Source organism: Scyliorhinus torazame, chromosome 5 (assembly GCF_047496885.1).
Source record: "Scyliorhinus torazame isolate Kashiwa2021f chromosome 5, sScyTor2.1, whole genome shotgun sequence".
NCBI classification, from domain to species: domain Eukaryota; kingdom Metazoa; phylum Chordata; class Chondrichthyes; order Carcharhiniformes; family Scyliorhinidae; genus Scyliorhinus; species Scyliorhinus torazame.
The window spans coordinates 249,804,159-249,831,917 of NC_092711.1; positions in this window are offsets into that span (position 1 = coordinate 249,804,159).

The following is a 27,759-nucleotide window of genomic DNA, read 5'->3' on the forward strand; positions in this document are numbered from 1 at the left end:
TTGAACGCCTCAGACATGTCCTTCAGTAGGGAGTCAATCTCGCGATTGAGCCATTTCGACCTGACCCGAGGACTGTCATCTTCGCAGTCTGTACCCTCCCCGCCAATGACAGCAGGAGCATGTCCCACCTGCGGAAATCCCTTTTCATTTGCTCCACCATCCTGCCCAAATTTAACTTATGGAGCTGACCCCAGTCCCTTGCCACCCGAATCCCCAGGTACCTAAAACTCCTTCCACCACTTTAAACGGTAACTCCCTCAGTCTCCTCTCCTGCCCCCGTGCCTGAATCGCCAACACCTCACTCTTACCCATGTTTAATTTGTAGCCCGAGAACCGACCAAATTCCTCCAATATTTCCATAATTCCAGCCATCCCATGCCCCCCCCCCAAACGGGTCTGTTATGTAAAGGAGCAAGTCGTTTATTGAGAATTTTTAAGCTATAAAGGCAATTGTGAACATACATTGAGAGATAACAGGAGCGAAATAATAAACAAATAATACTACAAAATAAAACAATAAAACAGGAGAGAACAACAAGAAAAGGAAGAATTGTATGTACATCGATTGTGTTTAGCTATCGACTGCGGCTTCTTGTTTTGTGCTCCCCAGTGGGTGTTTACTCCTGACCGGGCCCACACTCTTCTCCCCACCCCTCCCTTTCTTCTTTACCCCCTTCCCCTTTTGATCATCTGGCGTGCCCTCTTTCCTCTTCAGCTCATGTTTTCTGTTCTTGTGTGATTGTCGTGACGTTGTGTATTTTGTTGGTTGCTTGTTGATTTTGGTTGGGTTCTATGTTTCATTGTTCCCTCCCCACCCTCTCTCCCCCTTTCATTGCCATATGTTATTGTGTTGTGGCTTTAAGTTCCCTCTGGTTTACTGGCTGCTGGCTGAAAACAGGTCTTGCACCAACTGTTTAGCTATGTCCATTTGATGTTCAATGGTGATGGTGGAAGAGTGGTAATTTTATTGGACATATAACTCAGAGGTTCAGGCCAAAGGTCTGAGGAAATAGGTTCAAATCCCATCATGGATTTTAAATTCTGGTGGAATTTAAATTCAATTAATAAATATGCATCATAAACGGTGAGCACGAAAACTTTCATCAATTCTTGTAAAAGCCCATCTGGTTTACTACTGGTTTTACTACTGGGGCTGGTTTAGCTCAATGGGCTAGACAGCTGGTCTGTGATGCAGAACAAGGCCAGCAGCGCGGGTTCAATTCCCGTACCAGCTGAGAATTCTGAATTCTCCCTCCGTGGACCTGAACAAGCGCTGGAATGTGGCGACTTGGGACTTTTCACAGTAACTTCATTGCAGTGTTAATGTAAGCCTACTTGTGACAATAAAAAGATTATTATTATTATTACTGTCCTTTATGGAATGAAACCTGCCGTCCTTAATGGCCTTACCTACATGTGATTCCAAGCCCACCGCACTGTGGTTAATTTTTAACTGCTGTCTGAAATGGCCTAGCAAATCACTCAGTTCAGTATCTATTAGGAATGGGAACAAATGTTGGCCTTGCCAGTGATGCCCACATCCCATGAAAAAAAAAGTTACCATCGCTGAATCTTTCACACTTAATACCCAGGGGTTACCACTGCAGAATCTTAACTACAGCAGCAATATAAATACTGAGGCTACAAGAGCAGTTCAGAGGCTGGCAATTCTGTGGTGAGTAACTCAATTCCTGACTCCTCAAGGCCTGCCCACCATCTACAAGGTTCAAGTCTGGAGTGTGACAGAATCCTCTCTACGCCATTGAGAACAAAACAGCCTGCTTGAATGGAAACTTCATCTACTACCTTAAATATTACAGCAAGAAGTCTTGCAGCACCATGTTAAAGTCCAACAGGTTTGTTTGGAATCACTAGCTTTTGGAGCGTAGCTCCTTCATCAGGTGAGTCACCTGAGGCAGGAACTGCACTCCAAAAGCTAGTGATTCCAAACAAATCTGTTGGACTTTAACCTGGTGTTGTAAGACTTCTTATTGTGCCCACCCCAGTCCAACACCTGCATCTCCACTTCACCTTAAATAGTCACCTTGTTCACCATCATTAGACAAAGGGTGCACTCTGTAAAGTTTACAAAATGCACTGCAGTAACTTACTAGTGCTCATTTCGCAGTACTTTCTGAACAGATGACATCTACAGTCTGGAAGAATAAGGGCAACAGATGTATTGGAACACCACTCCAAGTTCCTCTCCAAGCCACAGATCAAGGTAGTCGAGAAATTAGTTTGTAGGCTGCTTTCACAAGAGCCTTCATACATCATAGATTTACAGTGCATTATGTCCAATGCAGAAAATTCAACAAACTATTCTTGCATCATGAAGGTAGAAGCTATGAAAAATTTATTTTGTTTTTTAGTTTATTTAGGAAAAATGAAGCCCTGAGCTTAGAGAAAAACTTGTACCTAATGAGAGTGTGGATAAAATAGGTTCCAATATCGCTTCAGAACCAAATTTACAGTGCAGAAGGAGGCCATTGGCTCATTGAGTCTGCATCGGCTCTTAGAAAGAGCACCCTACTTAAGCTCATGCCTTCTTCCTATCCCGTAACCCAGTAACCCCAACTCACCTTTTTGGACACTAAGGGCAATTTATCATGGTCAATCCACCTAACCTGCACATCTTTGGACTGTGGGAGGAAACCGGAGCACCCGGAGGAAACCCACGCAGACACAGGGAGAACGTGCAGACTCTGCGTAGCACAAGCCGGGAATCGAACCTGGGACCCTGGAGCTGTGAAGCAACTGTGCTAACTACTGTGCTACCATGCTGCCTTCTAGAACAATACCTTGTGGAATAAATTAGGGACACAACTATTTTAGATATTGTTTAATGTGTTATTGTATAATAAGGCGGATTTAATTAGTAATCTCACTGTAAAAGATCATCTTGGCAAAAGTGATCATAACATAACTGAATTCCATATTAAATACTCAAGTCCAACCTGAAACAAAGGTAATTGCATAGGAGGTGGTAGAGTGACTGTTCATCCGATTGGTTCCTGGGTTGAGATGATTGTCCTGTGATGAGAAGCTGAGTATATTGGCCTTATACTCTCTGGAGTTTGTTGATTTCCCCTGGTTGGGGAATCCAAAACACAGGGACGGAGTCTCAGCATAAGCATTTAGGACTGAGAGAAGTTTCTCCACTGAGAGGATTATAAATCTTTGGATGCTGTGGATGCTTCATTGTTGAATATACTCTCGGCTGGGGTAGACAAATTTTTGATTCTTCGGGGAATCAATGGCTACGAAGAGGGGTGGGAAACTGGGGTTAAGGCAGAAGATCAGCTATGATTGTATTGAATTGCAGAGCAGACTGGATTACCAAAGGTTCTAGCCCTTCCTCTATTTCCTATGCATGTATATTCTTATGCTATTTTCTTTGAAGGGTGACTGCCTGCAAGGGCAGGAAAGCCACTAGTTACTTGCCCAATTAATAACGTCGAGGCCAAGGACTAGTCTGGGGCTGCCTCATGTTTTCCAGCTCTGGCACACATTTGCCTTCATGCAGAACGCTGTCCAGAATGAGAAATGTCCACCCCAGTGTGGCTTGGTGTGCTACAAAGACCTCCATTAGTCACATGATTTTGTCTCATTACTTAACCATTTACAGAACTTCATTCTGAAAGCATTTTGAGTTCTTATTTCCCAAATTAAATTTATAGTCTGAATAACAGGATTGAAAAATCATTACTACTCCATCAATTTTGTTGTAGACTAATTCATGTCTTCCACTGTTCACCATGGGGAAAGTTGTTTCATAATGCTGACACTTTAAAAAGGCATTGATTGTAATGCTACGTTTTAATTTTCACACTGAAATTGTTGATCAAAGCATGTTTTGATGGTTTTCCAATATCATTCAATTAAACCTCTGATTGTGTCATTCTCTGCCCCAGGAATTCAATCAACAAGAGTATTTGAAGGATGGAATGGCTTTGTTCAATGTTCAATATAGACACTTGGGCATCTAGTATTTGGAAATTGTCCTCTAAGTCAGGTCTTTTCAAACTCAGGGTCACAACCCATGGGTGGGTCATGGGCAGGTGTTGGGAGGGTCGTGGAGCGATTGGTTGTGGCGTTCCCGATCACGGGAGGAAGTCTCCAATGGCCACGACTGGCTCTTAAGAATGCCGGACGCAGGCAGTCCCCAGTTGGTTGCAGCGTTTGAGGAGGTGAGGCAGCGGGAGGCTGGGCTATGTGCTGGTCACTGCACGGGGTGAACGAGGACAGGGGCTGACGGACGTCCACGTGGACCCGTGATGCTAACGATGGTGGTCCCAGCATAGAGTTCCACTTCAGTGCTCGTCCTCTGTGCGCTATTCGGCTTGTCCCCCGCCACCGATCGGCAGAGTGTGACCTGCGGCTCCATGGTCAAGCTGGTCAACGGCCAGCACAATGTCCACTTGCACTCCCACAATGTGAGGCACTGGTCGGGAAGTGGTCAGCAGTATGTGGTTGGGGTGGATGCAGCTCCCGGAGTGAGCGGGAAGCCAGGCCAGGTTTGTCAGCCAGGAATACCATTCAATCAAGGCCAGTCAATACAGCTGACACATGTCAACCCTGGAAGAAACCTACACAGTCATCACTTTGTGTCGCCACTCTCTGAAAACCAGGAAGGAAGTGCTTTTGGTGAGAATGGAGAAGGAGATGATTTGTATGTTTTGGACAGTGCAATGCAGTGGAACCAGTAAGAAATAGTGTGACATTGTATGTGTTTGATGAGTTACTTTCATCTCATCTAAAGTCATAGTTTGTAAAGTAAAAACAAGAATGTAATTTTTTCTATACTTGTTTAAATTTCTAAAGAAATTGGAATATATTTAAAACAAACTGTGTGTAAATCTGAGGATGCACACGTTAATTTTCAGTTGTAAAAAGTCATAAACTTGGAAAAATCAGGTTTTGGAAATAAAGTTTCAAAGTAAAAGAAAGAATGTCGGCCGTGACTGGCCTTTAAATATGAACAATGGTGTCTTTATGACAGAGGCGCGGCAGAGAGAAGGTCACGCACTCGGCATGTACACTGACGTCACGACACACTGACGTATGTCCGTGCTTTGGGCATGAAATCATGGAGGAGAGATTCCTCCATTTTGTAGCTGCCAGGAAGCAAGCAACAGGACCGTGCGAAGAACTGAAGATAGATTATTTTGTAATAAGGAATAGAGGGCCAGAGACACAAAGAGGGCAGGATACAACCACTGAATCAACCACTGGAGAGAGCTTTGCAGGAGAGTCCACGGCAGGACAAAGCAGTGCAGGTGTGAGCTGTATACAGAGCCCCAGGGACTCTGATGAACAACTCATTAAGAAGAAACTGAAATTGGGAACAAAGCAGTATAAAGATGATTTCTTGAGGTATGGCTTTATTGTGCCAATGCAAATCAGGATGCAAAGCCCATGTATGTTATATGCAGGGAAGTACTGGCAAATGAAAGTTGAAAACCCTCAAATCTTTAAAGCTATTTGAAGAATAAGCATTGCAAGATCAAGGACAAACCTTTTAATTTCTTTCAACGGATGCAGCAAGAGCTTAAATTGTCAGCTGTAGTCCTTAGCAGAAAGGCAACATTGAATGACGAAGCAAGAGAGATCGTGAGGACCAAGCAAGTGAGATCATGAGGACCAAGCAGGCTCACCTGTCGCATTAAAGGTAAGCAATAATGGTGTGTCGTGAAGGTCCTCCGGTTGGCAAAAGTGGGTCCCGGGAAGAAAGGTTTGAAAAACACTGCTTTAAGTCATATAAGGCGCAAGGTACATTTCAGCTTACATCTATGTTTAGTCCAAATTGAGTTAATGAAGGAAAGTCGGCTCCCAGCAGACCTACCAAAATGACTTGGTGACATTTTCAACTGCTAAAAACTGACTGAAGAGGCCACTTCTGAGTGAAATGACAGTGCAGTATCACCTGGAATTCTTTTAATTAGACTTTAGAAAATAAATATTAAAGTTCACCATGGTACTGCAGTAGGATGTTATTGGGTTACCTTTCCCAAGAAATGTCCTAAACATCACTGTGATCCAGTTGTGCAACTTCGGTACAGGATGTAACTCGGAAACTGCTACAAACATAGTGCTGTGTATTCCCTCAACTCTCAACGCCTGATTGAAAGGTGCCCTGTGCTGACAACAGCGTTATTTTCATAATCTGGGATTTAGTTTCATGAATGCCTGGAATCAGTTGTTAAACAATTTCAAAGAAGATTTATCGATTAATGACCCCACACTGCAGCAGTTTAGTGATTGTTGGATGTATGAGAATATTTTTTAATATAACTTCATTTGCAAATTTTCTTAAATGGCCTGATTGCCTTTTTAATGATACCACAAAAACAAATTAATATTTACTTATAAAGCATTCCTAGCATTCTGTTTTCAATTTAGAGATTAATGTTTGCTGACAAAGTGTTCATAATAATACAAAGGTTAATGGAGCAATTCATTTGGCTAACTTTCTGATTTCCTTAAAGCTATGTTTGAATACCATTGGCGAGGATGGAGTTGCTTCAAACAATAACACTTGTTTGTGTGTAACTTTTGTTCAAATTCTGCTTAATTTTATGCAGCAGTGGAGAATCATTCTACTATAACATTTTATAGCACAGAAGGGTGCCATTTTGACCTTTGAATCTTTGCTCGAGCAATCCAAAACCAATGTTCCTGCACTCTTCTCTCCCTGAACTCTTTGTTTAAGAGATGCAATGGTCTTTGCTTCAATTACCATTTGCTGCAGAGCATTCCCTGCTCCAATATGCTCTTTGGAAAGCTATGTTTCCAATACCTCTCAAAAGAACATAAGCACAAAAGAAATAGGTGCTGGAGAAGCCCATTAGGCCCTACAAGCCTGTTCCGAATACAATCATAGTTGATCCTCTACCTTAACTCCAACATTCTGCACTATCCCATAGCCCCTAAACCCATTAACCCTTTGAGTGTAAGAAATTTCTCCTGATCTCCGCCCGAAATAGTCAATTCCTTATTCTGAGACTATGTTTGATTCCCCAGCCAGGATAAATATTATCATGGATTCTGGAGTATGATTCTTCTGGAGGCAGTTCAACATGGAGATGGAGTTCAGAGATGGAAGAAGAGAAAGACATTTTCTGTGCTGGCAAAGCTCAAGGAATCCTAGGAACATGAGGAATGAGGAATGTCATGTTGTCTTCTGTTATGTATATGTAAAATCCACTGTCTTTTGTTATGTATATGTAAAATCTTGTATAACAATTTCTAGTTGATTCATAAATACTAGTTATTCATACCTTGCTAGATCAGGCACAACTGAGGATCCTTCTGTTAGAAATTAAGACTTTGGAACTTAGAGGTTTTAATTAGAATCCTAACGTTTTTGACTATATCCACTGGCTTTCCCTTATCTACTTTGCTAGTTACAATCTCAAATCACTATCAGATTTACCAGGCAGGATTTCTCCTTCATAAATCTGTGATGACTCTGCAAAATCATATTATAATTCTCAAAGCGCTCTGTTATCATTCCCTGATAATAGATTCCAGCATTTTCTCTACTCCTTGCTTTCTTATTGCCAATTTTAAATTGATAGCCCCTCATTAAGACTCCCTAGCTAGAGAAAATAGTATTTACCTTTTTATATAAACCAAACCCTTTATAATTTTGTAAATGCCTAGTAAATATCTACCTAGCCTTTCTACTTCATTGGAAATTATCCTTTCAAAAGCAAATCATTTAAATATGAAGGAATAGATGCACACTTAAGTTCGGGTGGCTTCCCAGCCAATTTCGTCACTGCATCAAAACCTTGTATCCTATTTGTTAAAGTTTATTAACCAATAGGGCAGCACGGTAGCACAAGTGGCTAGCACTGTGGCTTCACAGCGCCAGGGTCCCAGGTTCGATTCCCCGCTGGGTCACTGTCTGTGCGGAGTCTGCACGTTCTCCCCGTGTCTGCGTGGGTTTCCTCCGGGTGCTCCGGTTTCCTCCCACAGTCCAATGACGTGCAGGTTAGGTGGATTGGCCATGATAAATTGCACTTAGTGACCAAAGGGGTTATTGGGTTACGGGGATAGGGTGGAAGTGGGGGCTTAAGTGGGTCGGTGCAGACTCGATGGGCCGAATGGCCTCCTTCTGCACGGTATGTTCTATGTGCAGACTAGGTGGATTGGCCATGCTAAATTGCCCCTTAATTGGAAGAATTGAATTGGGTACTCTAAATTTAGTTTTAAAAAGCTTATTAACCAAGTTGTGAAATAGACAATTGTATGTCAAGAACCTTTTTATCCACTGTTAGACCAGATGTCCACGCCATGAGAGTACCCATCATTTGATGTAAAATGGGACTAAATTAGCAGTCCCATCAGGAGTGGCTGCAAAGATGCATGATGGTGATAGTGGAAAAGTTTGTGAAAGTGGAATTAAGGACTTGTGTTAATGCTAAAGTAAATGTAGTGTTACTCTTAACATTCCTGACCTTGCTAGATGCCGGAGCATGTGGAAAAATATGTTAGGTTCATCAATAAGACACGTCTGACTGCATTTTAAAATGCTTTTTAATAATGGTCAGATGCAGAGTAGTATTGCATTTACTTTGGATGAACAGCAATCCTTAGCTCTGTTTTCAGAACACTGCCCAGTGTTACCATTTATCACAACTCCTAACTTTGTAACCATGCCAGGTGAAACTGACAACTTGGTCCCAGTTTATATTAAATTTTGAATACGATGGACAAAGCGTGGGAATTATTCTACTTTGATTTTAAATTGTTTGTCAAGAAGAATTCCGTACCTAAAGTGAAAAACGTGGCCCTCTAAAAGATTTACCCCCAACAGTTCAATCAATAACCATCAACAGTTAGGTTCACTGCATGAAATTCACATTTTCAAGTCCGAAGATTTACCACTTCCTGACATGATCTTTTGTTTAATCCTAGTCATGACAATAATCAGCAAATTGGATTCTTGGCCAGAGAAAAGGATGTATAACAGAATGTCCCAAAAATGAAACAAATTTGGAATGAGGTCATGGTACAATGCAAAAGAGCAGGATGCTTGCTACTTTATGGGTTACATGCAAATACAGAAGGCTTCTACAGATATATACAGCTTTACATATGGCAAGAGTAACTGATTCTCTGAACGAACTTCAGATCATACCATTAATCAGCAAAGTAGAGGCTCTGATGAAATGTCAGCAACCTAAAATGTTAACCTGTTTCTCTGTCCAAATGGATGCTGCCTGACTTGCTGCGTATTTCCAGTATTATCTGTCTTTATTACAGATTTATGGCACCCACTCTATTTTTCTTTTGTTGTAAACTAGCTTGAAATAGGACATGATGCGATTGAGGTAAAATTGCTGGGATTTGCCTGTCCAGTAACCAGCCACTAGACTCAACTTTCACATCTATTTAGTCTGCTGCCAATGAGGTAAGGAGTATGTGCCACTCATAGAATTGCTTGACTTTCACTGCGAGCAGCAAATATTCAAATAGAGGATCTAAAGGATGTGTGCCAGTCAGAGAAAGCGATGCACAGGCAAAACAAGGAGCTAAACATGCAACTGAAAATAGGCTTTCACCAGTCACCTACAGCAAGTGACCACATCTAAAATGATTTAAAGGCCGTTTAGCCTTCTGTATTTGCATGTAAATATGGGTTACACATTTAAAGGCCATTTAGCATCATCCCACTTTTAAGTAGATGTTTATTTAACTTTGTTTTAAAGGAGATAATTATTTTTGTCCATTCCCCATGCTGCTTGTGATAAAATATATTCTGATTCTGCCAACGTCTTAATTTATTTTCACTTTCTAACTTCTGGAAACATAATCTAAGTTAAATAATTTAAATATCTGTTTTCCTCTTTTTGGTACTTTGTCCAAATCTTCGATCTTTTTGAATGTGGGGAGATAAAATTGCACTGAGTACTTTCAATGTATTCAAATTACCTATTTGAGCACACAATTAAATGTCCTTGAGATTGGTCACAGGACTTGATTCGCAAACAGATACTGTATGCCTGTCATATTTTTGTAGATGGATTTTTCTGTGAATGCTGAGCTAGACATTACCAGGAATCATTCCTGATATTACTTTCTAAATCTATAGGTCTCCGATGAATGTTAAAAATAAGCACCATACCGTTAATATTCAAGCTCCCAAGCTCAAAAATAAAATGTATCAGATGATTTGATGTTGGAATTTTTCCATATTAATAATTGATTGAAAGTTTTATTTGTCCTTCCTCTCTTCCCTGGTAGTAATATAAATTTGCAGATTTATAAGTACTTATGAAATTATTTCTGGTTGAGGTATGTTCACCAGAGTTACTGGAAAGGTTCCAAAATTCCATTATGGAAAATCTCATGAAATCAATGATGACCCAGTTGATAACAATTATTGAATCCTTCTGTGTGTAATATGATTACTTTATCAGATCTAGGTTGGTCGAAAAGGAACACAACATAAATATTTTAAAAATCTCTCCAACAAACATTTTTAAGTTCTATGTACCTATGTATGAATTAATGAATCCATAACTACATTAATGTATATTATAGGTAACCAAATGGTAGGAAGGATATAGAGGAGAAAATTTACAAGAAATTTACAAAAAGTTGGAACAACAACTGAGTAGTTATAATGGAGGAATTGAATTGTCAAAGAAAGCCTGCGCCGATCACGTGTCCTATCTAGACCAATCGCCTGTATCCTTCCATACCCCGTCTGTTCACGTGTCTTTCTAAATAAGTCTTGAAGATCGCTAACGTTTCTGCCTCAACCACCTCACTTGACAGTACACGCCAGGCCACCACCACCCTCTGTGTAACAAACTTCCCCCGTACATCTCCACTGAACCTATCCCCCCTCATCTTGAACTTGTGCCCCCTTGTCGTTGTCATTTCTGCCCTGGGAAAAAGCCTCCAACTGTTCACCATATCTATACCCCTCATAATTTTACAAATTTCGATCAGGTCGCCCTCAGCCTCCATCTTTCTAGGGAGAACAATCCCAGTTTATTCAATCTCTCTCATAGCTGATATCCTTCATACCAGGCAACATCCTGGTAAACCTTTTCTGTACTCTCTCCAAAGCCTTCACGTCCTTCTAGTGGTGTAGTGACCAGAAATGGACCCAGCATTCCAAATGTGGCCTAACGAATGTTCTATATAATTGTAACATAATTTGTGAACTTTTATACTCGATGCCTCGTCCAATGAAGGCAAGCATTCCATATGCTTTCTTTACCACCATTTCCACCTGTGCTGCCACTTTTAAGGATCTGTGGCTCTGCATGACCAGACCTCTCTGTGTCTCTATGCTCCTGATAGTTCTGTTGGAGGGCATTTTGTGATACTGGACTATGATATAAATTATAGGTGGCCCTGTAACTACATTTGTGCTCCTATATTACTTTTGAATAGTTCTGATGAGACAAAAGATACTCATTGGCTTAGATGCCTGTTTAGAAGAGGCAATTTGTAGAAATAGATAGTGTATACACAATGCTTGTTAATATCAGAAAGGACACAAAATGGCTGCTAACTATTTTAGCAATACTAAAGACACAAAATGGCTGAACTAGCCACTTTCCTTTAAAAATAAGTTACAAACTGTGTAAACTACCTCATGAGAACCTAGGGAGTATTTCAACAGCCACTGATAACCGCTTCCCAGAAGAAGAAATGCTATGTGTCCTTGATAAGATCAAGGACCCGAGTTGCAGACAGGACATCATTATGTTAGTTTTGAATGACTTCTGTATGAAGTTAGGGGCGGGTAAGACAACACCCACTTTAACCATATATGTGATAACTGGGATGCTAGGAAAATTGATTGACTGCATGTAATGAAGTGTGACGCGAATGTAGTTGATTGATTGTATGTAAATGAGAATACAACTAATTCTGCCCCTTGAATCTGTATATTAACCCGTGTGAGCCTTCGCTCAAGTGAGAAAAGGTGCTGTCAAAGGCTGTGGAACCTTAGGCCTATCCTCCCAGAACTTTGATATAATAAACTGCTTTTTTTTACTTATACTCAGGCCTTCATGTGAATATTTTCACCTCTAACAGTTCTGCCATTTATTTTATAGCTCCCACCTGAATTGGATCTACCAAAATGCATCACCTCGCATTTGTCCAGTTAAATTCTACCTGCCATTTCTCCGCCCAATTTTGCAGTCTATCTATATCCTGCTGTATTCTCTGATAATCTTCATCAACTTCCACAACTCCTGCAATCTTAGTGTCATCCGCAAACGTGCTAATCAGACCAGCTACGTTTTCTTCCAAGTCATTTATAAACATTACAAATAGTAGAGATCCCAGTACTGATCCCTGCGGAACACCACAAGTTACAGACCTCCATTTGGAAAAACACCCTTCCACTGCTACCCTCTGTCTTCTATGGCCAAGCCAGTTCTGAATCCATCTATTTAGTTCACCCCTGACCCCGTGTGATTTAATCTTTTGTACCAGCCTGCCATGAGGGACCTTATCAAATGCTGTACTAAAGTCCATGTAGACAACAGCCACAGCACTTCCCTCATCTTTCTACCTATGTCGTTCGTGCCAATGTGGACAATGATCTGTCTCATTTCCCTCATGTTTTTAGATGCTTTGTACCTGCTCAGAGCCATCTCAGACCCTGGCACCAGGGAGGGAAAGTACCATCCTAGACGGCGATAGTGACAGTGCACAGAAAATAGAGGTGGAGGAATTCCTGAAATGTGTGCAGGAGAACTTCCTGTTTCCAGTCCAAAGAGAATGAAACAGTCCTGGGTCTAGTTCCAGGGAAGAAATGGGGCAAGTGGAGCATATTTTAATGGTAGAGCATTTGGGGAACAGTGATCATAACTATTTTTAACCTGATGATATTATATAAAAGGACATGATTTAATTAAGCATAAAAGCACTTAACTGGAGGGCAACTTCACTGTTAGAAAGGAAACTGACCCAGGTGGATGGAAATAAAGATAGGTGAAAGCATAATTGAAGCAGTCCATGTCTAAATGCAGCAAGACCTGGACAATATGGAATCTTGAGCTGACAAGGGGCAAATAACATATGCGTCACACAAGTGCCAGTCAATGACCATCGACAATAAGAGAGAATCTAACCATCACTTCTTGACATTCAATGGCTTTACGATTGCTGAAACCTCTAATATCAACATCCTGGGGGTTATCATTCCAGAAACTGAACTGAACTAGCCATATAAATTCTGTGGCTACCAGAGCAACTCAGAGGCTAGGAATCCTGCGGTGAGTAACTCACCTCCTGACTCACCAAAGCCTGTCACCATCTACAAGACACAAGTTAGTATGATGGAATACTCCCCCACTTGCTTGGATGAGCTGTTGCTAACTTTTGGTTGGTTCTTAAATGTTGCTCATTGTGTCTTTACTTAATTTGCTCTGTTTCTATAACCTTTGCTCTAGAGTCGCCAGGTATCTTTATGATACCACCACGAGGTTCAAGTTCAAGTACTGATCAATAACTCGACACACCAATTAGTAAGATTCAAATCAAAACACATTTATTATACACAGTCAATCACTACTCATGCATTAAACTCTACTTACTAGACTATCTCTAACACTAAAAGGCCTATACTTAGCTTTGGGACTGGCCCACCAGGTCAGGGGAACAAATGACCTTTCGTTCGATTTTGAGTCTGCAGGATTCAAAAGCTGGTATGGACTAGTAGCTAGGAGCGCCTATCTCATAGCGTGCGTTGACTGGATACTTACTTGGTTGGTGCGGCAGCTAGGCAGGTCACGGTCAAGGGTTGTTTCGAGCTGCTGAGAGACCCTGCCAAGAAGGACAAATTGAACTTGGGGACTCTACTTTATAGTCCCCAGGGGCTTCGCGCCGTTTGGGGCGGACCACGTATCTGGTTCCAAGTGATTGGACTACGTTCCGATCACTTGGATCGATTTCTCCAATACTGGAGACGTTCCCTGATCGCTGGGCGGTCCCTGAGTGCCCATTGGCTTTCCTTTGTCTTGGCTCCTGCAGGCGCCGAGGATGCTGGCTTGGCCTTATTCAACTTAAATGTTTCAATTGTTTCCGGGGATCGCTCATTAATATGCAGATAGCTGTGAGTTTCAGTGCTGTCTGGGTTTCTGCAAAGTCTAATACACAGGAAACTTTGCACCTGCTAGTTTTTCCTGGCTTGACTGAATTTCCCTGAATTCTTTGCGGATCTCCATTTTAAGTCGGGACGTGGCCAACCCAGGTGGCTACAGAGTGCAGCTCCAACAACACTCACGAAGCTTGACACCATTCAGGATAACTCGGCTTGCTTGATTAGCATTTCGATAAACATTCACTCCCTCCACAGCCGACAAACAGTGACAGCTGTGTGTACCATCTACAAGATGCACTGCAGGAATTCACCAATGTACCTTAGGAAGCACCTTAAAAACCCACGGCCGCTACCATTGTGAAAGACAAGGGCTGCAGATTAATGGGAACGCCATCACCTGGAGGTTCCACTCCAAGTCATTCACCATCCTGACTTGGAAACGTATCACCGTTCCTACACTGTCGCTGGGTCAAAATCCTGCAACTCCCATCAGCAGCACTGTGAGTGTACCTACACCACATAAACTGTAGCAGTTCAAGAAGGCAGCTCACCACCACCTTCTCAAGGGCAATTAGGGATGGGCAATAAATGCTAGCCTAGCCAGTGATGTAAATGTATTTTTAAAAATTGACCATTGAAAACTTTGAAAGAGAGATGGCTCCGCTACAGAATAGGCACATTCCACTGAGGGGGCTTAGGAGGGACATTCAAAGTAGAGCTTCCTGGATGACTAGAGACAGAGGTTAAAACAAAACATTAAAAGGAGGCTTATGACAAATGTAAGATTCACAATATACTCAGGAACAAAGCTGAATACAGGAAATATAGAGAAGATCTCAGAAGAAAATATGAGGGAGAAAAAGCAATTTAAAATTTTTTTTTAGAGTACCCAATTCATTTTTCCAATTAAGGGGCAATTCAGCGTGGCCAATCCACCTAAGCTGCACATCTTTTGGGTTGTGGGGGCGAAACCCATGCAAACACGGGGAGAATGTGCAAACTCCACACGGACAGTGACCCAGAGCCGGGATCGAACCTGGGACCTCGGCGCAATGAGGCTGCACTGCTACTATTGTACCACCGTGCTGCCCTGGGAGAAAGAGAGATTATGCGCACGCTTCTTCCAAAATGTTTCTAAGTGTGATAGAGAGCGGGAACTGCCACGAGCTTCCTGACATTCATCCTGGCAAGACTGTCACCACAATACAACGTTAATTGGTCTACTTAAGGAGGCCCCACGGGCTTCAAGCTGCAAGTCAAGGCTTGCCAGCTGATGGGGAGGCACTGGCGTAGTGGTATTGTCACTGGACTAGAAACCAGATACCCAGGGTAATGCTCTGGGGATCCAGGTTCAAATCCCGCCACTGCAGAGGGATAAATTTGGATTCAATAAAAATCTGGAACCAAAAGTCTAATGATGACCATGAAGCCATTGTTGATTGTTGTAAAAACCCTGGTTCACTAATGTCCTTCAGGGAAGGAAATCTGCCATCCTTACCTGGTATGGCCTACATATGACTCCAGACCCACAGCAATGTGGTTGACTCTTAACTGCCCCCCCCCCCAAGGGTATTTAGGGATGGGCAATAAATGCTGGCACAGCCTGCGACGCCCATGTCCCATGAACTAATAAAAACAAAATTCACCAGGACTGCGTTTGCCTGTCCGCCGCTAACAAGATAGTACAACACATAGACTGGCCCTGCATATCCAACCCCACTCAGCTCACAGCCATGGCGCCGAGATGACCAGCGCCACAATTTGGGGATGCCAACCTGGGGAGGTTCTGAGAAGCGGTAGAAGCCAAGAGGGTTGTCCTGTTCCCCTGAAGATCCCGGGGAGTAAGCCACAGGGCGGCTGTCAGCTCAGGCAGTATGACCAGGAGTACCGGCCCCCATTGCTGTAAGAAGGTCAACAGCCTGCACCGGGCCGCACGGATGAGTTGGCACTGGCCCCTCCCCAACACCATACTGTGCCCTAGCCCATGCCACCCACAACACCCTCTTCCTTGAAACCTTCATCTTCCCCACCCCCCACACCAAGGCCTCTCCCTAACCAACCCCCAGAACCTCCCCTACACCCCCCTCCAAAGTGAACCACGCGTGCGGCTAACGATGCCATCTTTGTGCCTCCGCGGGAGAAGTTGTCCCACAATTGTCAGGAGAAGGCCCAGACTGGGGCAGCATGCCGGACATCAGAATCCTCACCACCTTCAACGAATGAGCCCTGGAGGTTAAAGAGGTGGCCGAGGAAGAGCAGTCACCAACACTGAGGCCGCCGCATGACGCAGAGGTGAAGACCCATTGGACTCCACCCAGAGAGACTGTCACACGTGAGTTGTTAATGCCATTCAAACTGGCCCATCCCTCAGACTGACCACATGTCCATTCTCCTGCAGAACCTCCAGCCGACAGCGCGTCCCATAGAATCATAGGATCATGGAATACCTACAGTGCAGAAGGAGGCCATTTGGCCCATCGAATCTGCACCGACCCTCTGAAAGAACCCCACCCTATCCCCATAATCCCATCTAACGTTTTGGACACTTGGGACAATTTAGCATGGCTAATCCACTTAACCTGCATATCTTTGCACTGTGAGAGGAAACCGGAGCACTCGGAGGATACCCATGCAGTCATGGGGAGAATGTGCAGACTCCACACAGAGAGTCACCCGAGGCCGGAATTTACCCAGGTTCCTGGCGCTGTGAGGCAGCAGTGTTAATCACTGTGCTACCGTGCCATCCCATCTGGGGTGGTCCCGCACCCTGCCTCCCATGAGAACACCTTGGAGGAGAGCTCCGAGAATGCCACCATAGATGCGTCACAGCTGTCATCCCCACCCTCCACCAATTCAGAGACACGTACTTTGGTGGGCAACATTAGTGGTCAGGCTTCTGGGCACATTCTGGTGAGCACCACACAGTTGCAGATGCACAACAGGAAGAGGCAGTAACACCGAGCCAAGACAGCAGTTGCAGATCTGCTGGATCCCAGGACCCTTTGGAACAGGTTTAGGCAGAGCTGATGCAGACATTAGGGTTCAGTCGGTGATGGGTTGGGAAAGCTGGGTCGAGGTAAACTGCACTTGATGCAGTGTAGCGAGAGACAGACCTCCAACACACGATAAAATGCAACACGATTTTATTCAACATCCAAACTATTATACATGTCCAACTGTGGGTTGACACTATGCTGACTTGACTGGAGACCTGACACTAGCCTGACCAGACTAACTTAGCTACCACATGGTGTAGGCACTGGCTAGCTCATGAGCTCTGACTGTCTAGCTCACGAGCTCTGACTGTCTCAGAGGCTGGGTCCCACGAGAGCAGGAAAACTGGTGCCCTCTGGCTTTATAGTGGTCGTGTCCTGTCTGGTGATTGGCTGCTCTGATCTGTGTGCTTACTGGTCCTCCTGTGTGTCAATCACTGCCTGTCTATGGAAGGGATTAAGGCCAAGTGAGAGGAAGAGCTGGGGATGGGGCTGGAAGAAGGATTATTGTGCGAAGGGCTGCGAAGGATCAATGCCTCGTGTGCGAGGCTGGGGTTTATTCAGCTGAAAGTAGCACAAGTAGATAGCACTGTAGCTTCACAGCGCCAGGGTCCCAGGTTCGATTCCCCGCTGGGTCACTGTCTGTGCGGAGTCTACACGTTCTCCCCGTGTCTGCGTGGGTTTCCTCCGGGTGCTCCGGTTTCCTCCCACGTGCAGTTTAGGTAGGTGGATTGGCCATGATAAATTGTCCTTAGTGACCAAAAAAGGTTAGGAGGAGTTATTGAGTCCAAAGCGGATATCGCAAAGGCCACGATGCGCGCCATCGACGAGTCCCTCCCCTTCCAAGTCGAGAGCGGCGCATTTGACGTAGCTCTGGCGGCCACTCTCAACCAAGCGGGCAGACCCGTGGCATTTTTCTCCCGGACCCTCCACGCTTCAGAAATTCGCCACTCCTCAGTGGAAAAGGAGGCCCAAGCCATAGTGGAAGCTGTGCGACATTGGAGGCATTACCTGGCCGGTAGGAGATTCACTCTCCTCACTGACCAACGGTCGGTAGCCTTCATGTTCGATAATGCACAGCGGGGCAAGATAATAAAACGACAAGATCCTGCGGTGGAGGATCGAACTCTCCACCTACAATTATGTACCATCCCGGAAAGCTGAACGAGCCGTCCGATGCCCTATCTCGCAGCACATGTGCCAACGCACAAGTGGACCGTCTCCAAGCCCTCCACGAGGACCTCTGCCACCCGGGGGTCCCTCATTTCTACCACTTCATAAAGGCCCGCAACCTCCCTTACTCCGTCGAGGAGGTCCGAACAGTCACCAGGAACTGCCAAATCTGCGCAAATCTGCGCAGAGTGCAAACCGCATTTTTTCAGGCCAGATGGAGCGCACCTGATAAAGGCTTCCCGTCCCTTTGAACGCCTCAGTTTGGATTTCAAAGGCCCCCTCCCCTCCACCGATCGCAACACGTACTTTCTAAACGTCATTGACGAATACTCCCGTTTCCCCTTCGCCATCCCCTGCCCCGACATGACCGCGGCCACAGTCGTTAAAGCCCTCTGCACCATCTTTACACTGTTCGGTTTCCCCGCCTACATCCATAGCGACAGGGGGTCCTCCTTCATGAGTGACGAACTGCGTCAATTCCTGCTCAGCAAGGGCATAGCTTCAAGCAGGACGACCAGTTACAACTCCCGGGGGAACGGGCAGATAGAAAGGGAGAACAGAACGGTCTGGATGACCGCCCTACTGGCCCTACGGTCTAGGAGTCTCCTAATTTCCCGCTGGAAGGAAGTCCTCCCGGATGCCCTTCACTCTATCCGGTCCCTGCTGTGCACCACGACTAACGAAATGCCTCACGAGCGCCTCCTTGTTTTCCCTAGGAAGTCCTCCTCTGGAACATCACTTCTGACTTGGCTGGCAGCCCCGGGACCCATCCTGCTCCAGAAACATGTGCGGGCGCACAAATCAGACCCGTTGGTGGAAAGGGTGCATCTCCTCCACGCAAACCCGACGGCCGACAGGACACGGTCTCCCTGCGGGACCTGGCGCCCACCGGAGCTCCCCACACCTCCCAACACCAATCACCACCCCCTCACTCCCGCTGGTGCATCCCACAGCCACTCCCTTACCAGGGGGATCGGTTCTCCTCCCAGGCCTGCCCAGTTGTAAGGAAACAGGGACGGACAGCGCGACGCTCCCAGAGACGACTGGACCCGAGCCAGCACCACCACCACCACCCAGGCTGAGACGAGCGGAAAGGACGACCAGGGCACCCACTCGGCTCATCAAATCGGTTTAAATAATGTAAAGAATTCAGTGGCCCAGTAAAAGCGGCATTATTGTACATAATTAATGGTTAAGGCACAATACCGACCCTGTAAACCCCTACCACCATATGACCCACCACCCCACCGGGTTCTTTTTTAACAAGGGGTGAATATGGTGGTATGTATTAGGGGTAATACGGTACACCATGATGCCGAGAGGCTATTGGTGGATAGATACTGGGTCCTGATTGGATCTGCCGCCTACTGGGCTCCACCCAGAAAGGGGTATAAGAACCCACGTTCTCCCAGCAGCCGCATTCTGTAACTGAGCTGCTGGGGAACAAGTCTGCTCAATAAAGCCTGGATTGAGTTCACTACGTCCCGCCTTGTGTGTTATCGATGGTGCCACAACCAGCTCTGTGTTTCTTCCTGCAGCTCACAGCAAAACACACAGACACTCCCAGCTGCCTCCTCAAACTGAAACTCAAAAAAAGCAGAAGTGAGCTCAGCTCCCCCACCCTCTGACATCACTTCAGTAATATGATCAGCTCCATTTCTTAAAGGTACATTGCTTAAACATCCATTTCTTAAAGGTACTCTCACATGACATGAGTCAGAGGCAGATGACGAGATGCTGGAAATGTCCAGTAGGTGGCAGATACCTTGTACCCAGTAGAATGCACAGGGAGATCTGCCGGAGATCTGCGTACTATGGCTTCTGTCATTGAGGAGTCCATGCGGAACATGAGCATTGTGTTGACCAAGCACACCATTGAGAGAGTGGCAACTCTAGTGGAGAGGCTGCTTCAGGGATACCCTCAGGGGATCAGGGGTCACGTTCAGATCTGGAAGCCAGATAGATGGGGCAGCTAGTCTCTCTGCTCGGTGTCCGTCCATCAGTGGTGAGCAGCGAGATGCAGTCACATCTCACACTGGCAGACGAGCTGTCTGTTGACTGTGGACTCCCCTCAGGGCACTCTGGATGAGAGCAGCAGCTCCTCTGCTCCTCTACCAGAGACCATTGCATCTGACAATGCCGCAGCATCTGAGAATGCCCAGCCATAGGCTGGATGATCCTTCCCAGCCAGGGCCAACTCAGGAACTGGTGGCCAGAGGACACCGCCAAGGTCATCACGGCCACCACAACAGCAAAGTTAGCGGGCTGCTTCCAATGCCGCTGCCAGTGAGGAGGGGTGGGCATGTGTGTGTGTGTGTGGGGGGGGGGGTGGTGGTGTGGAGGCGGGGGGGGGGGGGAGGAGTTTCCAAGACGCACCACCACAGGCGGAAGTTTAAGGCACCTTAAACCAAACAGGGTTGTATCAAGGAAGATATTATTTGCTTTCATTACTTTGGGTTGTCTGATAGGTTTGGTACTTTTGTGTGCTGTTTTTATGTTACGTCACATAAACATTTTCCTGAATTCAATGGGTTGAGTTAGCTGCTTGCTGGTAAATTGGCCAGATGTTGCACAGGTTTGTAAGCGGAGGACTTTGTGTGGTGCAGGATTTCTGGGTTGGTCTCTAATGGAAAGCTTTATTGCGAACGAGACATTGCCATTGGATTGAGTCGATCTCCATGCTTTGGATGCCAAGCTGAAGGCTTGCTGGAGCAATGCGTCCCTTGCATTGCTGCCTCCTGGATGTTCATATCGACTGCCTCAAAGTCCTAACTCTATGCGACCCCAGGCTCATCCTTCACATTACTGGAATCATCCTCCCTGGCTTGTGGTCCTGCCTCGCTTTCCTCAGCCTCCATTAGGTCCCCTTTGTCAGAGCTAGATTGTGCAGGGTGCAGCATGTGACAACTATGAGAGAGACATGCTCTGGAGGATACTGCAATGATGCCCCAGCTCGATCAAGGCATCGGAAGTGCATCTTGAACAGCCCAATGGTCTTCTCCACCACCACTCTTGTAGATGCATGACTCCTGTTAAATGTCTCCTCTGTCTCAGTCCGAGGGTGACGGAGTGGGTCATCAGCCACCCCTTCAGGGAGATAGCCCTTGTCACCCAGGAGCCATCAGTTCAATCTTGCAAGAGCCACAAGCAGCCTTGGTACCTGGGAGTGCCGCAAGATGTATGAATTGTGTGAACTCCCTGGATAATGACGCATCCTTCCAGAATCTGTGTCCTGTGGTCACAGACAATCTGCACATTCATCGAGTGATCATAGAATCATAGAATTTACAGTGCAGAAGGAGGCCATTCATCCCATCGAGTCTGCACCGGCCCTTGGAAAGAGCACCCTACTTAAGCCCATACCTCCACCCCATCCCCGTAACCCAGCAACCCCACCCAACCTTTTTGGACACAAAGGGCAATTTAGCATGGCGAATCCACCTAACCTGCACATCTTTGGACTGTGGAAGGAAACCGGAGCATCCGGGGGAAACCCACACAGACACAGGGAGAAAGCGCAAACTCCGCACAGATAGTGACCTAAGCCGAGAATTGAACCTGGGACCTTGGAGCTGTGAAGCAACTGTGCTAACCACTGTGCTACCATGCTCCCCCCCCTCCCCCCCCAGCCCCTTCCTAGTTGATAACAGTCCCCGGCTCTCCTGCTGGTACGTTGAAGGCCACATGCCTGCATTCAGTAGCACCCATTGCTGCGAACCCTCGTCCTCTTTCCGCCCAGCTGCCCTGGTCTATCCAGTTTTTGAAGAAAATGTGGGCGTGTCTGAAGGTGGTGCCAGTTACTTGCTTAACACAACTGTATGAGGCTGATTGCGGGACTCTGAGCTCTGAAAAGAACCGGAGGCGCAGAGGTTGAGGGCCACCGTGACCTTCAACTCCAATGGCATGGGGTGATCCCCCACATAGTTGGAGGTGATTATAGGACCAATCAACCCGTAACGTCCACAACAGGCTTATCCACACTGGATCTGAGGGGGATGTTGGACCAGAGGGGCAGGTCGGAGTGCAAAGCGAGTTCAGACTGGAGTGGGCAGATCGGGTGGGAGGCTGGATTGGACTGGAGGGCGGGGTCAGTTCGGACGGACGGACGGGGTCAGTTCAGGGGCGCGGTCGGATCGGGACGGGACGGGGGGAATCGGACCTGGAGAACTGGGTGTCAGACCAGCGGGGGCAGTCAGTCTGGTAGGGTCGTCGGTCAGTCTGGGATGGGGGGTTAGGACCGGGTCACACAAGGAGGGGGGTTAGGTCGGGCAGGGAGGGGTGGGACGGGGAATTGGGTCAGTTTGCTGGGGAGGGTTGTGCTGGGTCAGGAGTAGGGTCGGGCCGGGTTGGGGGGGTCAGGTCGGTGGGGGGGATTGGGCCTGGGGGAAGTCGGGTCGGGGGGGTCTGTCTGGTCAGGAGGGGCTGGGGTGGTGTGGTGGGTCCGGTGGGGTGTTGTGTGTGTGTGGGGGGGGGGGTGTCCCATGTAACACTGCATCAGTGTTTTTCAAATAGTTGCTCTGGAGTTTGAAGTGTTTTTTTTTCACTAACTCTTTCAGCGTCCCTATCAGGATAAAACTGGCAGAACCATCCAAAGTTAGCAATTTAAATCACTTCCGTCTGGTCTGATGGTTCCCAGCCAAGCTCAATTATTCAGAGGAGGTTAGCATTTCTGGGCAAGTGCCAGGTAAACCCTTACATGAGAACCTCCTAGAGGGATAACCAAGCAAATCATTGGGGTACTCCCTAAATACGGCACTGAGGACTAGGATGTTGTGGGCCATCATGTCATAAATTGATGGCACTATGCCCCTGGAGAGGCGGAGCCTCCTGCAACACTGGACCTCAGACATCTGGGGGTAGTTGGTGTGCTGCCAGTATACTGGATAGTGGTGTCTTCAGCAAACCCTCCTGCCTTGGCCTACCTGCTGATTCCATACCAATTGAATCCATACCTCTCCTCTTACAAGTCTGTGCCTGGGATGGTGCCTGCGCTCACCTTGCCTCCTCTCCCTCCTGCCCCTCTCTCCTCAGAGGTGGAGGTCCCAACAGCAGAGGGGGCTGTCCCCATTGGATGCGATGAAGAGGATCAGGGCCTTGCTAATGATGGAACACTCTCCTCCAGTCCTCAGGAAAACCTTCCAGGGAAGTCCTGAAATGCAGAAAGTCACGCCTCAAATTCTGAACAATAACTAGGGAACTCGAGGAAAACTCTGTCCTCAAACAGCTACGGTCTCTATCACAGAGAAACTGCCGCCACTCAGGGGATCTTTTATCCCACCCTTGGATGAGGAAATGCAAAAAACATAATGGGCAATAACGTCTTTTTCCCGAATGTGCAGAGAGTGGACTTTTAATGGCTTTAATTGGAAACACTCCTGACGTCTTCTCCCGAGATTTTACTCACTGCACATGTGCCCAGCCCAGACATGTAAAATTCTGGCCAGGGTGTAGTGCGCACTACATTTCAGTCAAATGAAAATGACGGGGAAGCACCATAAGAACTAAAAAAACAATGAAAGTGGTTTGACTCTGGTTTTATTCAGCACCACTGGTCTGTCTTGTCCTGGATTGGGTGGAATATAACAGACAGATGTTCGGCTGGGGTAAAAATATCGTGAACAGTTCAGACTGAAGTTGAATCCTCCATGGAAATGAACATGGCAAGAATCTCTGCGGGCTGCATTACTTGCAAAATGGTCGCATCAGAAATAAAGTAAACTTGAGGCATAGGTTAGGGTTGTTATTCAGATTGCTTTCAGTTGAGGACATGGTTTCCTTCATCATCTGCAAGTAAAAATGGAGAAAGCCTTTGGCTAGCATAGGAAACATGATGGGTCACAGGCCAGCAATTTCCATAGTAATGGATAGCCACACAAATATAACGAGGATTGCCTCAAACCTGACAATGACTCTCCAGACCAGCAAATCCTGTTGCCCTTTTTATCATTCTCAGGGTTGAATTTGGTGGCTGGACACAACTGAATGAAAATGAACGGAGACACAAGAAAAATAAGTTGACTTTTGACATAACCCAGGATATAAACAGAGTTGTAGATCAGTTCAAATTATCAAGTTGAAAGCAATCTCAACAACATACTCAATTAGACTTGTTTTGGCAGCTTGACCGTATGCATAATTAATCATGGTAATTTGAAATATTTCTGTTTCATCCAAGTACATGCAAAATTACCGGCAGACATATGCAGAAGACACATAACACAAATTCAGGTAATATTTCATACATTCCTGGCCTGGAGCTGTCTCACCCCCCAATCTATCATTTTCCATTAGTGCCCAACAGCTGGCAGAAAGAGACGTGGCCTGCGCAGCTCAGTATCTAAGGGGCGAAGAGATAGCACTTAACAAATTTAAATAGAGCATTACATAATCTTTTCCACAATGGCTGCCTTGAATATTGTCAATCAAAGCCTATCAACCAAGCCCACTTAATGATTTCGTACGAGATGTATTTTTAAAAAAATTCCATCAGCCTGCTAATGGTGGATGTAGAAGTTCCTTTAGCTTTTAAAATAGAAACTCACAGCTGAGTGCACTTGTCAGCTCTATAACCAATGCAGTGCCCGAGAACCAAAATAAAATCACAGTGAATGAAAATGAGTGGAATGTTCGGGATATTTTGCAGCTAGTTATAAGGATACAACTAACAGGGGAGAAATTGCTTTTGGAGATGTTAGGTGTTTCAGGAGAGTGTGGAGTTCATTTTGACCAGTGTGTGTGTTAAACATTGTAGTAACACTCTCTGGAAGACTGGGGATTGTAATCGCTTATGGATCTGTAGAAAACACCATCACGTGTATTATCAAAGGGCAGCACGGTGGCCCAGTGGCTAGCATTGCTGCCTCACGGCGCCGAGGTCCCAGGTTCGATCCCGGCTCTGGGTCATTGTCCGTTTGGAATTTGCACATTCTCCCCATGTTTGCGTGGGTTTCGCCCCCACAACACAAAAGATGTGCCGGGTAGTGGACTGATCACGCTAAATTGCCCCTTAATTGGAAAAATGAATTGGGTACTCTAAATTTATTTTAGAAAAGTGTGTTATCAAAACAAAAATGCCTGACCCCTGTCAAAGTTACTGTGATGGTTAGAAGGGATTTTATGTTGCGCATAACCAGCTTTCTCCTGGATATGGTGCATAGCACAGCCTTTCCTCAGAGAACAATCAAATCCAAGTACTAATCAGGTGAAGGGCCATTTACCAATATCATAAAAGCACAGTGTGCACATTGCACTATCAGTGGCAACAGCTTGTATCCTCTCCCTCAATTTGGATGTTCAGATGAATGATCTTTATACTTTTCTATTTGACCCATTCCCATCAAAGAAAATGACATTTAGAAATATCAAAGAATTTCATAGCGCATACGGCATAGTAACTGGCCATTTGGCCCAACCCATGCTGGTAAATTTCAGAAATAATTTGTTCCTATTTCAGTTTTGACCCCTTCATATTAGTGCTGCCAACTCTGGTTAGACATGTTCCTGGAGGTGTTATCACTTAACCTCTTGCCCCCAAACTCCCCTGCCCACCTCAAAGAACCTTTTTTTAAATAAAAACATTATTTTTTTATTGGCCCTAATGGGTTTTCTCTTGAGTGGCTTGGAGCGGGGACTTGTGATTAATCTTTAACCCTTGGAGACTCTTGTATATTAAAAAGTACTGGAGTGTTGGCAACGGTATTTCCCAAATACATTGCAATATTTCTAACTGTGGGTGTGGGGAGGTGGTGTGAGGCAGGGTGGTGAGTAGCGGGGGTGGCCAATAGCTGATGTGATAGAGCAGACCGAGTGACTTACCTGCTGAATGCTCTCTTCCTTGAACTGAAGCAACAGGCCTCATTTAACCTCAATGACGTTTGAAATTCGCCAGGCCCACATCTCGCTATGCTATGAGACACTGCCTTGGAAAATCAGTGTAAATTTACAACCTTTTGTCCTACTTCTGACTGTGGGAATGAGCTTGTCTCTTAACGGACTGCCACACTACTTATGTGCAACTGAGAAAAGCTACATTGTTGAACTTTGATATGTGGCATGAGCTAATTCAACTGGGCAAAAGATGGTTACTCTTCAGAACAGAATCACTGTGCTTCATGTAGGCTATTAGCAAGCAATCCACATGGCCTGCATTGTGAAATAAGAGCAGATTTATTGAAGTCAACAAAGAAGAAGAGCTCCAGGTGGAAGATTGGGCACTTTTACTGCTGAAGTAAAATTTACTGCAAATTGTTGGGTTATCAAATCTCCGCTTATTGTGTACAAGTTCAGCTGAAACAAAATGTATCAAACATGCTAACTCAATAACAGATTACCAATAAAGAACACAACCTCTATCGATGATGCACTCCAACATAGGTCCACATACCCTCAACCTAACAACAAGTGAACTTTCTTACAAAGGCACTCACTAAATGCAAAGACAGAGCGCTGGATTCCCCATTTAGGAGACTGTGGTCGGGATTCTCCGTCCCGCTGCACCCGTTTTCTGGTGCTGCACGCCCTCATCGGCAGCAGGATCCCCCGTCCCGGCAACCGGCCAATGGGGTTTTCCATTGTGGGCACCCACATGCCATCGCAAAATCCGCTGGCGTGAGTGCGCTGCCGGCAATGCGGAGGATCCCACCGATGGAGAATCCCGCCCTATCTTCTCCCTCCAGAGCTGAATTGCACCAGTTTTACAATCCCCTTGCAAGCAGGATGCAATTCAGTGTTCCAATCACTCAGTGCATTCCAATCACTTAATCGTGTGATTTCACTGCACTTGCCTCTCTTTGATGTCAATGTTTACAAACATTAGGGTTTCACCACTTAGGCCACTGAAGTGTGAAAGGATATGAATGGATCAAAGCTGCAGAGGGTTTTTACAAGCTGTCAATCACAAGCTACTACAAAACTATGAATAGCCTGCAAATAGTGGATCTGTGGGAACCAGATGCAGGCATAGCTACTCTCCTTCCAGCAATGGACATGTGGAGCTGCAAGGTAAGTTTTAAGCTATAATGCTTCCCACTGCCCCTGTCTGGAATGCTCGCTAGCTTCCAGGCAGGGGTCTCCTTTCTGGGAGGAGGGAGGTCTTTGGGGTGGGTCCCTTAGTCAGGGAGTCCCAGGGGAGTCCCTTTAGCTAGGGGGTCCCTGGGGAGTCCCTTTAGTCAGGGTGATCTGTGGGGGGGGGTCACCCTATGACAGTGTCCATATGGGGCGTGGTTCTCCGATCACAGAGTCTCTGTAGGTGGTCCCCCTTTCATAGGCGTATCTGTGGGGGGCCCCCTATTGCAGGGATCTCTTTGGGGAGTTCCCCTATTACTACAATTGCCACAACGCCTGATTCTCCGTCCCATCGGGGAACGCTTTCCGGAAGTCCCGTGATGGAGAACCCAGCCCAGAATGTATACTTTTAAAGTGGGGACTGTGTATGAATATGTCTTTTATTGTGCATCTATAATATGTTAAAGTTTTTGCAATTTGAAGTGTCATGATTGTTATTGTTGT